General features: G+C 33.9%; 1 long non-coding RNA gene across 3 annotated transcripts; it reads right to left on the bottom strand.

The window, feature by feature from the left end:
• Positions 1–844: 844 nt before the first annotated feature.
• LOC127946701 (uncharacterized) lies at positions 845–8,802 on the bottom strand. 3 transcript variants are annotated; one of them, XR_008151150.1, is made up of 5 exons: positions 8,100–8,373; positions 6,679–6,820; positions 5,259–5,542; positions 2,134–2,417; positions 845–997 (listed from the first exon to the last, which is right to left on the bottom strand). It is a non-coding gene; the product is annotated as an uncharacterized LOC127946701 (long non-coding RNA). The 3 variants fall into 3 exon arrangements; XR_008151149.1 differs by lacking the exons at positions 6,679–6,820; positions 8,100–8,373 and adding an exon at positions 8,384–8,802; XR_008151148.1 differs by lacking the exon at positions 8,100–8,373 and having other exon boundaries at positions 6,679–7,992.
• Between the last annotated feature and the right edge of the window lie 4,472 nt (positions 8,803–13,274).

Genomic DNA, 13,274 nt, shown 5'->3' with positions numbered 1-13,274 from the left:
CACCTCATATCAAACCATTTTACTGCAGCATTTTCAAGATATGGGACATTATTACACTTTAAAGGGCTATAAAGATCCCATTTGTAATAAGTAGAAAAAAATAATAGTCAATTCTTATCAGGGACATTTCATACTATATGCACACATCATATCAAACCATTTTACAGCAGCATTTTCGAGATATGGGACATTATTACATTTTAAAGGGCTATAAAGATCCCATTTCTTAAAAGTAGAAAAAAACAATGGTCTGTTCCTATAAGGGATGTCCCATACTATATGCACACCTCATATCAAACCATTTTACTGCAGCATTTTTGAGATATGGGACATTATTACACTTTAAAGGGCTATAAAGACCCCATTTCTAATAAGTAGAAAAAAACAATGGTCAGTTCTTATAAAGGACATGCCATACTATATGCACACCTCATATCAAACCATTTTACTGCAGCATTTTCAAGATACGGGACATTATTACACTTTAAATGGCTGTAAAGATCCCATTTCTAATAAATAGAAAAAAACAATGGTCAGTTCTTATCAGGGATGTCCCATACTATATGCACACCTCATATCAAGCCATTTTACTGCAGCATTTTCGAGATATGGGACATTATTACATTTTAAATGGCTGTAAAGATCCCATTTCTAATAAGTAGAAAAAAGCAACAGTCAGTTCTTATCAGGGATGTCCCATTCTATATGCACACCTCATATCAAACCATTTTACTGCAGCATTTTCAAGATATGGGACATTATTACAATTTAAAGGGTCATAAAGATCCCATTTCTAATAAGTAGAAAAAAACAAAAATCAGTTCTTATCAGGGACATCCCATACTATATGCACACCTCATATCAAACCATTTTACTGCAGCATTTTCGAGATATGGGACATTGTTACATTTTAAATGGCTGTAAAGATCCCATTTCTAATAAGTAGAAAAAAGCAACAGTCAGTTCTTATCAGGGATGTCCCATACTATATGCACACCTCATATCAAACCATTTTACTGCAGCATTTTCAAGATATAGGACATTATTACAATTTAAAGGGTCATAAAGATCCCATTTCTAATAAGTAGAAAAAAACAAAAGTCAGTTCTTATCAGGGACATCCCATACTATATGCACACCTCATATCAAACCATTTTACTGCAGAATTTTCGAGATATGGGACATTATTATATTTTAAAGGGCTATAAAGATCCCATTTCTAATAAGTAGATAAAAACAATGGTATGTTCCTATAAGGGATGTCCCATACTATATGCACACCTCATATCAAACCCTTTTACTGCAGCATTTTTGAGATATGGGTCCAAATGGTGATTTAGAGTGCTACAAAGACCCCATTTCTAATAAGTAGAAAAAAACAATGGTCAGTTCTTATAAAGGACATGCCATACTATATGCACACCTCATATCAAACCATTTTACTGCAGCATTTTCAAGATATGGGACATTATTACACTTTAAAGGGCTATAAAGATCCCATTTGTAATAAGTAGAAAAAAATAATAGTCAATTCTTATCAGGGACATTTCATACTATATGCACACATCATATCAAACCATTTTACAGCAGCATTTTCGAGATATGGGACATTATTACATTTTAAAGGGCTATAAAGATCCCATTTCTTAAAAGTAGAAAAAAACAATGGTCTGTTCCTATAAGGGATGTCCCATACTATATGCACACCTCATATCAAACCATTTTACTGCAGCATTTTTGAGATATGGGACATTATTACACTTTAAAGGGCTATAAAGACCCCATTTCTAATAAGTAGAAAAAAACAATGGTCAGTTCTTATAAAGGACATGCCATACTATATGCACACCTCATATCAAACCATTTTACTGCAGCATTTTCAAGATACGGGACATTATTACACTTTAAATGGCTGTAAAGATCCCATTTCTAATAAATAGAAAAAAACAATGGTCAGTTCTTATCAGGGATGTCCCATACTATATGCACACCTCATATCAAGCCATTTTACTGCAGCATTTTCGAGATATGGGACATTATTACATTTTAAATGGCTGTAAAGATCCCATTTCTAATAAGTAGAAAAAAGCAACAGTCAGTTCTTATCAGGGATGTCCCATTCTATATGCACACCTCATATCAAACCATTTTACTGCAGCATTTTCAAGATATGGGACATTATTACAATTTAAAGGGTCATAAAGATCCCATTTCTAATAAGTAGAAAAAAACAAAAATCAGTTCTTATCAGGGACATCCCATACTATATGCACACCTCATATCAAACCATTTTACTGCAGCATTTTCGAGATATGGGACATTGTTACATTTTAAATGGCTGTAAAGATCCCATTTCTAATAAGTAGAAAAAAGCAACAGTCAGTTCTTATCAGGGATGTCCCATACTATATGCACACCTCATATCAAACCATTTTACTGCAGCATTTTCAAGATATAGGACATTATTACAATTTAAAGGGTCATAAAGATCCCATTTCTAATAAGTAGAAAAAAACAAAAGTCAGTTCTTATCAGGGACATCCCATACTATATGCACACCTCATATCAAACCATTTTACTGCAGAATTTTCGAGATATGGGACATTATTATATTTTAAAGGGCTATAAAGATCCCATTTCTAATAAGTAGATAAAAACAATGGTATGTTCCTATAAGGGATGTCCCATACTATATGCACACCTCATATCAAACCCTTTTACTGCAGCATTTTTGAGATATGGGTCCAAATGGTGATTTAGAGTGCTACAAAGACCCCATTTCTAATAAGTAGAAAAAAACAATGGTCAGTTCTTATAAAGGACATGCCATACTATATGCACACCTCATATCAAACCATTTTACTGCAGCATTTTCAAGATATGGGACATTATTACACTTTAAAGGGCTATAAAGATCCCATTTGTAATAAGTAGAAAAAAATAATAGTCAATTCTTATCAGGGACATTTCATACTATATGCACACATCATATCAAACCATTTTACAGCAGCATTTTCGAGATATGGGACATTATTACATTTTAAAGGGCTATAAAGATCCCATTTCTTAAAAGTAGAAAAAAACAATGGTCTGTTCCTATAAGGGATGTCCCATACTATATGCACACCTCATATCAAACCATTTTACTGCAGCATTTTTGAGATATGGGACATTATTACACTTTAAAGGGCTATAAAGACCCCATTTCTAATAAGTAGAAAAAAACAATGGTCAGTTCTTATAAAGGACATGCCATACTATATGCACACCTCATATCAAACCATTTTACTGCAGCATTTTCAAGATACGGGACATTATTACACTTTAAATGGCTGTAAAGATCCCATTTCTAATAAATAGAAAAAAACAATGGTCAGTTCTTATCAGGGATGTCCCATACTATATGCACACCTCATATCAAGCCATTTTACTGCAGCATTTTCGAGATATGGGACATTATTACATTTTAAATGGCTGTAAAGATCCCATTTCTAATAAGTAGAAAAAAGCAACAGTCAGTTCTTATCAGGGATGTCCCATTCTATATGCACACCTCATATCAAACCATTTTACTGCAGCATTTTCAAGATATGGGACATTATTACAATTTAAAGGGTCATAAAGATCCCATTTCTAATAAGTAGAAAAAAACAAAAATCAGTTCTTATCAGGGACATCCCATACTATATGCACACCTCATATCAAACCATTTTACTGCAGCATTTTCGAGATATGGGACATTGTTACATTTTAAATGGCTGTAAAGATCCCATTTCTAATAAGTAGAAAAAAGCAACAGTCAGTTCTTATCAGGGATGTCCCATACTATATGCACACCTCATATCAAACCATTTTACTGCAGCATTTTCAAGATATGGGACATTATTACAATTTAAAGGGTCATAAAGATCCCATTTCTAATAAGTAGAAAAAAACAAAAGTCAGTTCTTATCAGGGACATCCCATACTATATGCACACTTCATATCAAACCATTTTACTGCAGCATTTTCGAGATATGGGACATTATTACACTTTAAAGGGCTATAAAGATCCCATTTCTAATAAGTAGAAAAAAACAATGTTCAGTTCTTATAAAGGATATGCCATAGTATATGCACACCTCATATCAAACCATTTTACTGCAGCATTTTTGAGATATGGGTCCAAATGGTGATTTGGAGGGCTATAAAGGCATCATTTCTAATAAGTAGAAAAAAAACAATGGTCAGTTCTTATAAAGGACATCCCATACTATATGCACACCTCATATCAAACCATTTTACTGCAGAATTTTCGAGATATGGGACATTATTATATTTTAAAGGGCTATAAAGATCCCATTTCTAATAAGTAGATAAAAACAATGGTATGTTCCTATAAGGGATGTCCCATACTATATGCACACCTCATATCAAACCCTTTTACTGCAGCATTTTTGAGATATGGGTCCAAATGGTGATTTAGAGTGCTACAAAGACCCCATTTCTAATAAGTAGAAAAAAACAATGGTCAGTTCTTATAAAGGACATGCCATACTATATGCACACCTCATATCAAACCATTTTACTGCAGCATTTTCAAGATATGGGACATTATTACACTTTAAAGGGCTATAAAGATCCCATTTGTAATAAGTAGAAAAAAATAATAGTCAATTCTTATCAGGGACATTTCATACTATATGCACACATCATATCAAACCATTTTACAGCAGCATTTTCGAGATATGGGACATTATTACATTTTAAAGGGCTATAAAGATCCCATTTCTTAAAAGTAGAAAAAAACAATGGTCTGTTCCTATAAGGGATGTCCCATACTATATGCACACCTCATATCAAACCATTTTACTGCAGCATTTTTGAGATATGGGACATTATTACACTTTAAAGGGCTATAAAGACCCCATTTCTAATAAGTAGAAAAAAACAATGGTCAGTTCTTATAAAGGACATGCCATACTATATGCACACCTCATATCAAACCATTTTACTGCAGCATTTTCAAGATACGGGACATTATTACACTTTAAATGGCTGTAAAGATCCCATTTCTAATAAATAGAAAAAAACAATGGTCAGTTCTTATCAGGGATGTCCCATACTATATGCACACCTCATATCAAGCCATTTTACTGCAGCATTTTCGAGATATGGGACATTATTACATTTTAAATGGCTGTAAAGATCCCATTTCTAATAAGTAGAAAAAAGCAACAGTCAGTTCTTATCAGGGATGTCCCATTCTATATGCACACCTCATATCAAACCATTTTACTGCAGCATTTTCAAGATATGGGACATTATTACAATTTAAAGGGTCATAAAGATCCCATTTCTAATAAGTAGAAAAAAACAAAAATCAGTTCTTATCAGGGACATCCCATACTATATGCACACCTCATATCAAACCATTTTACTGCAGCATTTTCGAGATATGGGACATTGTTACATTTTAAATGGCTGTAAAGATCCCATTTCTAATAAGTAGAAAAAAGCAACAGTCAGTTCTTATCAGGGATGTCCCATACTATATGCACACCTCATATCAAACCATTTTACTGCAGCATTTTCAAGATATAGGACATTATTACAATTTAAAGGGTCATAAAGATCCCATTTCTAATAAGTAGAAAAAAACAAAAGTCAGTTCTTATCAGGGACATCCCATACTATATGCACACCTCATATCAAACCATTTTACTGCAGAATTTTCGAGATATGGGACATTATTATATTTTAAAGGGCTATAAAGATCCCATTTCTAATAAGTAGATAAAAACAATGGTATGTTCCTATAAGGGATGTCCCATACTATATGCACACCTCATATCAAACCCTTTTACTGCAGCATTTTTGAGATATGGGTCCAAATGGTGATTTAGAGTGCTACAAAGACCCCATTTCTAATAAGTAGAAAAAAACAATGGTCAGTTCTTATAAAGGACATGCCATACTATATGCACACCTCATATCAAACCATTTTACTGCAGCATTTTCAAGATATGGGACATTATTACACTTTAAAGGGCTATAAAGATCCCATTTGTAATAAGTAGAAAAAAATAATAGTCAATTCTTATCAGGGACATTTCATACTATATGCACACATCATATCAAACCATTTTACAGCAGCATTTTCGAGATATGGGACATTATTACATTTTAAAGGGCTATAAAGATCCCATTTCTTAAAAGTAGAAAAAAACAATGGTCTGTTCCTATAAGGGATGTCCCATACTATATGCACACCTCATATCAAACCATTTTACTGCAGCATTTTTGAGATATGGGACATTATTACACTTTAAAGGGCTATAAAGACCCCATTTCTAATAAGTAGAAAAAAACAATGGTCAGTTCTTATAAAGGACATGCCATACTATATGCACACCTCATATCAAACCATTTTACTGCAGCATTTTCAAGATACGGGACATTATTACACTTTAAATGGCTGTAAAGATCCCATTTCTAATAAATAGAAAAAAACAATGGTCAGTTCTTATCAGGGATGTCCCATACTATATGCACACCTCATATCAAGCCATTTTACTGCAGCATTTTCGAGATATGGGACATTATTACATTTTAAATGGCTGTAAAGATCCCATTTCTAATAAGTAGAAAAAAGCAACAGTCAGTTCTTATCAGGGATGTCCCATTCTATATGCACACCTCATATCAAACCATTTTACTGCAGCATTTTCAAGATATGGGACATTATTACAATTTAAAGGGTCATAAAGATCCCATTTCTAATAAGTAGAAAAAAACAAAAATCAGTTCTTATCAGGGACATCCCATACTATATGCACACCTCATATCAAACCATTTTACTGCAGCATTTTCGAGATATGGGACATTGTTACATTTTAAATGGCTGTAAAGATCCCATTTCTAATAAGTAGAAAAAAGCAACAGTCAGTTCTTATCAGGGATGTCCCATACTATATGCACACCTCATATCAAACCATTTTACTGCAGCATTTTCAAGATATGGGACATTATTACAATTTAAAGGGTCATAAAGATCCCATTTCTAATAAGTAGAAAAAAACAAAAGTCAGTTCTTATCAGGGACATCCCATACTATATGCACACTTCATATCAAACCATTTTACTGCAGCATTTTCGAGATATGGGACATTATTACACTTTAAAGGGCTATAAAGATCCCATTTCTAATAAGTAGAAAAAAACAATGTTCAGTTCTTATAAAGGATATGCCATAGTATATGCACACCTCATATCAAACCATTTTACTGCAGCATTTTTGAGATATGGGTCCAAATGGTGATTTGGAGGGCTATAAAGGCATCATTTCTAATAAGTAGAAAAAAAACAATGGTCAGTTCTTATAAAGGACATCCCATACTATATGCACACCTCATATCAAACCATTTTACTGCAGAATTTTCGAGATATGGGACATTATTATATTTTAAAGGGCTATAAAGATCCCATTTCTAATAAGTAGATAAAAACAATGGTATGTTCCTATAAGGGATGTCCCATACTATATGCACACCTCATATCAAACCCTTTTACTGCAGCATTTTTGAGATATGGGTCCAAATGGTGATTTAGAGTGCTACAAAGACCCCATTTCTAATAAGTAGAAAAAAACAATGGTCAGTTCTTATAAAGGACATGCCATACTATATGCACACCTCATATCAAACCATTTTACTGCAGCATTTTCAAGATATGGGACATTATTACACTTTAAAGGGCTATAAAGATCCCATTTGTAATAAGTAGAAAAAAATAATAGTCAATTCTTATCAGGGACATTTCATACTATATGCACACATCATATCAAACCATTTTACAGCAGCATTTTCGAGATATGGGACATTATTACATTTTAAAGGGCTATAAAGATCCCATTTCTTAAAAGTAGAAAAAAACAATGGTCTGTTCCTATAAGGGATGTCCCATACTATATGCACACCTCATATCAAACCATTTTACTGCAGCATTTTTGAGATATGGGACATTATTACACTTTAAAGGGCTATAAAGACCCCATTTCTAATAAGTAGAAAAAAACAATGGTCAGTTCTTATAAAGGACATGCCATACTATATGCACACCTCATATCAAACCATTTTACTGCAGCATTTTCAAGATACGGGACATTATTACACTTTAAATGGCTGTAAAGATCCCATTTCTAATAAATAGAAAAAAACAATGGTCAGTTCTTATCAGGGATGTCCCATACTATATGCACACCTCATATCAAGCCATTTTACTGCAGCATTTTCGAGATATGGGACATTATTACATTTTAAATGGCTGTAAAGATCCCATTTCTAATAAGTAGAAAAAAGCAACAGTCAGTTCTTATCAGGGATGTCCCATTCTATATGCACACCTCATATCAAACCATTTTACTGCAGCATTTTCAAGATATGGGACATTATTACAATTTAAAGGGTCATAAAGATCCCATTTCTAATAAGTAGAAAAAAACAAAAATCAGTTCTTATCAGGGACATCCCATACTATATGCACACCTCATATCAAACCATTTTACTGCAGCATTTTCGAGATATGGGACATTGTTACATTTTAAATGGCTGTAAAGATCCCATTTCTAATAAGTAGAAAAAAGCAACAGTCAGTTCTTATCAGGGATGTCCCATACTATATGCACACCTCATATCAAACCATTTTACTGCAGCATTTTCAAGATATGGGACATTATTACAATTTAAAGGGTCATAAAGATCCCATTTCTAATAAGTAGAAAAAAACAAAAGTCAGTTCTTATCAGGGACATCCCATACTATATGCACACTTCATATCAAACCATTTTACTGCAGCATTTTCGAGATATGGGACATTATTACACTTTAAAGGGCTATAAAGATCCCATTTCTAATAAGTAGAAAAAAACAATGTTCAGTTCTTATAAAGGATATGCCATAGTATATGCACACCTCATATCAAACCATTTTACTGCAGCATTTTTGAGATATGGGTCCAAATGGTGATTTGGAGGGCTATAAAGGCATCATTTCTAATAAGTAGAAAAAAAACAATGGTCAGTTCTTATAAAGGACATCCCATACTATATGCACACCTCATATCAAACCATTTTACTGCAGAATTTTCGAGATATGGGACATTATTATATTTTAAAGGGCTATAAAGATCCCATTTCTAATAAGTAGATAAAAACAATGGTATGTTCCTATAAGGGATGTCCCATACTATATGCACACCTCATATCAAACCCTTTTACTGCAGCATTTTTGAGATATGGGTCCAAATGGTGATTTAGAGTGCTACAAAGACCCCATTTCTAATAAGTAGAAAAAAACAATGGTCAGTTCTTATAAAGGACATGCCATACTATATGCACACCTCATATCAAACCATTTTACTGCAGCATTTTTGAGATATGGGTCCATATGGTAATTTAGAGGACTATAAAGACCACATTTCTAATAAGTTGAAAAACAAATGTCAGCTCCTTTAAGGGATGTCCCATACTATATGCACACCTCATATCAAACCATTTTACAGCAGCATTTTCAGATATGGGACTATAAGGTGATTCTTTGGGCTATAAATATCCCATGTCGCTTCCACATTATCTTAAGTGTTCTTAATACCTGTGTATATACAATGTAACTACATGTGTACGTAATATATAACACAGTGTAAGTATACATTGGTATATAGTATCCATGGCTAGAATATTTTTGTAACAACCCTCAGAATGGTTTGTGCAAGTACAAATGTATAACAGGACATGTAAATCTACATTTTGTAACAACAATATGTATAAGAGTAATTTGAACCATTTGATCCAGGTGGTGGAGATGGGTGGGTTTAGGGTTCTGTAAAGTGGGAGGAGTTGGTGCACCACTTTAATACCCGTGTACTTACATGGTAACTCCTCAGGAACTGTCGACTTCATTTAAAGTGCAACATTGTGGACACCAACCACATTTTATATGTAAAGCCTAATTTACTTGCCACTGCAGTGTAACATAGGGGTAATTACATAATAAATTGAATATTGCTATTAGTCCTGTTACACATTTGTACTTTCTTACCAATAAATTTTATCACCAATGTCCTGTTGCACATTTGTACTTACACATACCATTCAATGGGTTATTACAAATATGTAGTTACACAAACATTAGAGCTATAGATACTATGTACCAATGTGTACTTACACTGTGGTTACATACTACATACACATCTAATTACTAAGTACACAGGTATTAGGGACACAATATAAAGTGGAACCCCCATTTCTAATAAGTTGAAAAAAAAAAACAATATTTAGTTTGTATATTGGAGGTGCCATACTATATTCACACCTTATATAAAAAAGTTTTACTGCATTTCTAGCATTTTGCAAAGATGTTTTTCTGTTTTTCTGAAATGTATTCTGTTTCAGAGGCCTAGAAAGACCCCATTTCTAATAAGTAGAAGAATACAATGATCAGTTAGTACATGGGACATCCCACAAGCACACCTTATATAAAACTATTTTACTGAAGTATTTGGTGTATAAAGATATTTTACGATAGCAATTTGGGGTTAAAAATCAAGAAAATCCTCAGAAACTCCAGTTTTGAGAACTATTTCAAATAAGTTTAAAAAAAGGCCATTCCTTCTAAAGTTCCTCCTACATTTTAAGCACACCTAATGTGAAGTCTGTGTACTGTGGCAGTTTGTAGAAGCATGCATTCATATAGAACAAAACACTCAAATACATTTTAATATTTCCTAATTTTTTGCAACCTATAGAAATGTTTTTTTCAAATACTTAAAAGAAATAATGGCCTTTTCTTACAAAGTAGCTCATATTCTATCAGCACAGATAATCTGAAGTCTGTGTACTTTGGCAGTTTGTTGCATACATCCAAATTTAAAAATATTATATATATATATATATATATATATATATATATATATATATATATATATTAGGGGTGTAACGGTTCACAAAATTCACGGTTCGGTTCGATACGATACACTGATGTCACGGTTCGGTTCGGTTCGGTTCGATACGTTTTAGATACAGCAAAATGTAAAAACATCTCAACTTTTCAGAATGCCGCAAGCGCACCGCGGGTCATGTGACAAGAACCAACCAATCAGCTTCATCCTTTCCCGTAACAACGTTGAGAGCTCAGCCAAGATGAAGGATCAGCTGATCATAGTTGTATATGGATTGCAATTTTGAAATAAATTTAGTAGCAGAGCTACTGCAAGCGATTTTTAGAGCTGCAAATCCATTTATCCTTCGCTGAAATTTCCGCGTCTCATGGAGAGAGCACGTCATTGTTGCTTAGCAAAGACAGACGCCTCATGAGCGCTTCTGCCCGAGCGCTTTGGAAAGGAGGAGAAAGACGCGCTTAGCGTTTTCCATGCGTTTTTAGGCACGATATGTGAACGGCACTCGCTCACTCAGCACGCGCTGAAGGCTCGTTGCAAAATGTCGAATGCATTTAACAGACCAGAAATATAAGATCCTAAAATAACCAACAGGTCTGGTGTTTGGGTTGGATTCCCTGTAAGCTATAGTGTCTAAATGCTGCAGGGATAGTTTGCTGCGTGCATGTTTCTCCTTTTTTTTCGTCTTTTCCCAGATAGTACTGACGCATATATCCCAGATATTCCCGCTGGTGTTTTTTTTTTTTTTTTGTATTCCCGCTGGTGTACCCTGTCATGTTGCAGATGCGACATACCGTTGTTTTTTTATCCACCACTCTCTTGCCATCACCATTATAGCTTAAAGGGAATCCAAAGTGCACCCAAACACCAGACCTGTTGGTTATTGGAGGATCTTCTCATTTCTAGTCTGTTAAACGCATTGGCTATTTTGCAACGAGCCTTCAGCGCGTACTGAGTGAGCGAGCGCCTGCTGAGTAGCCTAACATAAACATATAAGATGGTGTTTTTTTCTTCTTCGGGAGTGTCAGGGGCGTTGCCTGTTACGTTGTTTGGGTTATTGGGCTACCTTGTTGAACGCATATCATTATATTTCTCTCTCTCTTTTTTTTTTTTTTTTTTCAAATATAATTAAATACTCCAACGAACCGTTCGGTATACATAATGCGTACCGCGTACCGAACCGAAAGCGTCGTACCGAACGGTTCAATACGAATACGCGTATCGTTACACCCCTAATATATATATATATATATATATATATATATATATATATATATATATATATATCAGACTTCAGACTATCTGTGCTGATAGAATATGAGCTACTTTATATATATATTATAGACTGGATATTTTTTCCCCAGTTTTGAGGTTTATATAAACATCAGGTTAAATACATACAGTAGATAAAAATAATGGCCTTTGCATGCAAGGCACTCCCTATTCTTTCAGCAAATATGAAGTCACACACACTTGTCTGTCACACTATACTTCACACACTTTCTAAACACCAAATATGGAGTCTTTGCTCTGTGAAAGTTTAGAGTAGCTTGCATTCAATGGATGAATGGATCATAGCGTATCCCCAGTCTTGTTTCTGGAAATCTCACTTAAAGTTCAGTTCCAACCCTAATCTAATTAAGAGTCAGGAACAATTCATAGTTACAGAAAGGTTTGCTGGAGCAGGATTGACACTGAACTCTGCACGAAGGTAGTATTATTATGTGCCTTTTAAAAATAGTAAGTGTTCCTACTTATGTAGTTAAATAGCATTTTGTTGAATTAGAATACATGTAAGTCCAAACTGCCAAAGTACCCAGATTTTATTTTAGCTGTGCTAATAAAGTAGGAGGTGCCTTGCATGAAATGGGCATCGTTTTCCTCTACTTTTATAAGCTGACATTTCTACATGTCTCAAAGTTATGCAAAGTCTCAGAACTGACTCTGAATGCATGCAGTTCCAGATTGGTAAACTGAAATGTTTTTTATAATTGCTGCACATATTTGGTGATGTCCCTTATGACAATTGTTTATTATTATTATTATTATTATTGGAATAGATAAATGTAATGTTTTATAACTCTATATGTGAAATACTTGCTAGCTCTTAAAAAAACCATACAGTAAAATGTTTTCCATGGATTTACTCATAGATTTTAGAAAACATTTAATTTCTCTATGAGCCTCTGAAGTGAATATACCCTTTATCTTTATAGCCCCCTAAAGCACAATATAGGTCCATAACTCATTAATGTTGCAGTAGACTGGGTTTTATATCAAACCATTATGTGTGCATATAGTATGGGATGTCCCTTATGAGAACTGACCATTGTTTTTTTCTA

Source organism: Carassius gibelio, chromosome A25 (assembly GCF_023724105.1).
Source record: "Carassius gibelio isolate Cgi1373 ecotype wild population from Czech Republic chromosome A25, carGib1.2-hapl.c, whole genome shotgun sequence".
Taxonomy (NCBI): domain Eukaryota; kingdom Metazoa; phylum Chordata; class Actinopteri; order Cypriniformes; family Cyprinidae; genus Carassius; species Carassius gibelio.
Note: the sequence above shows the minus strand (reverse complement) of the source record. Positions and strands in the feature narration are given on the sequence as shown.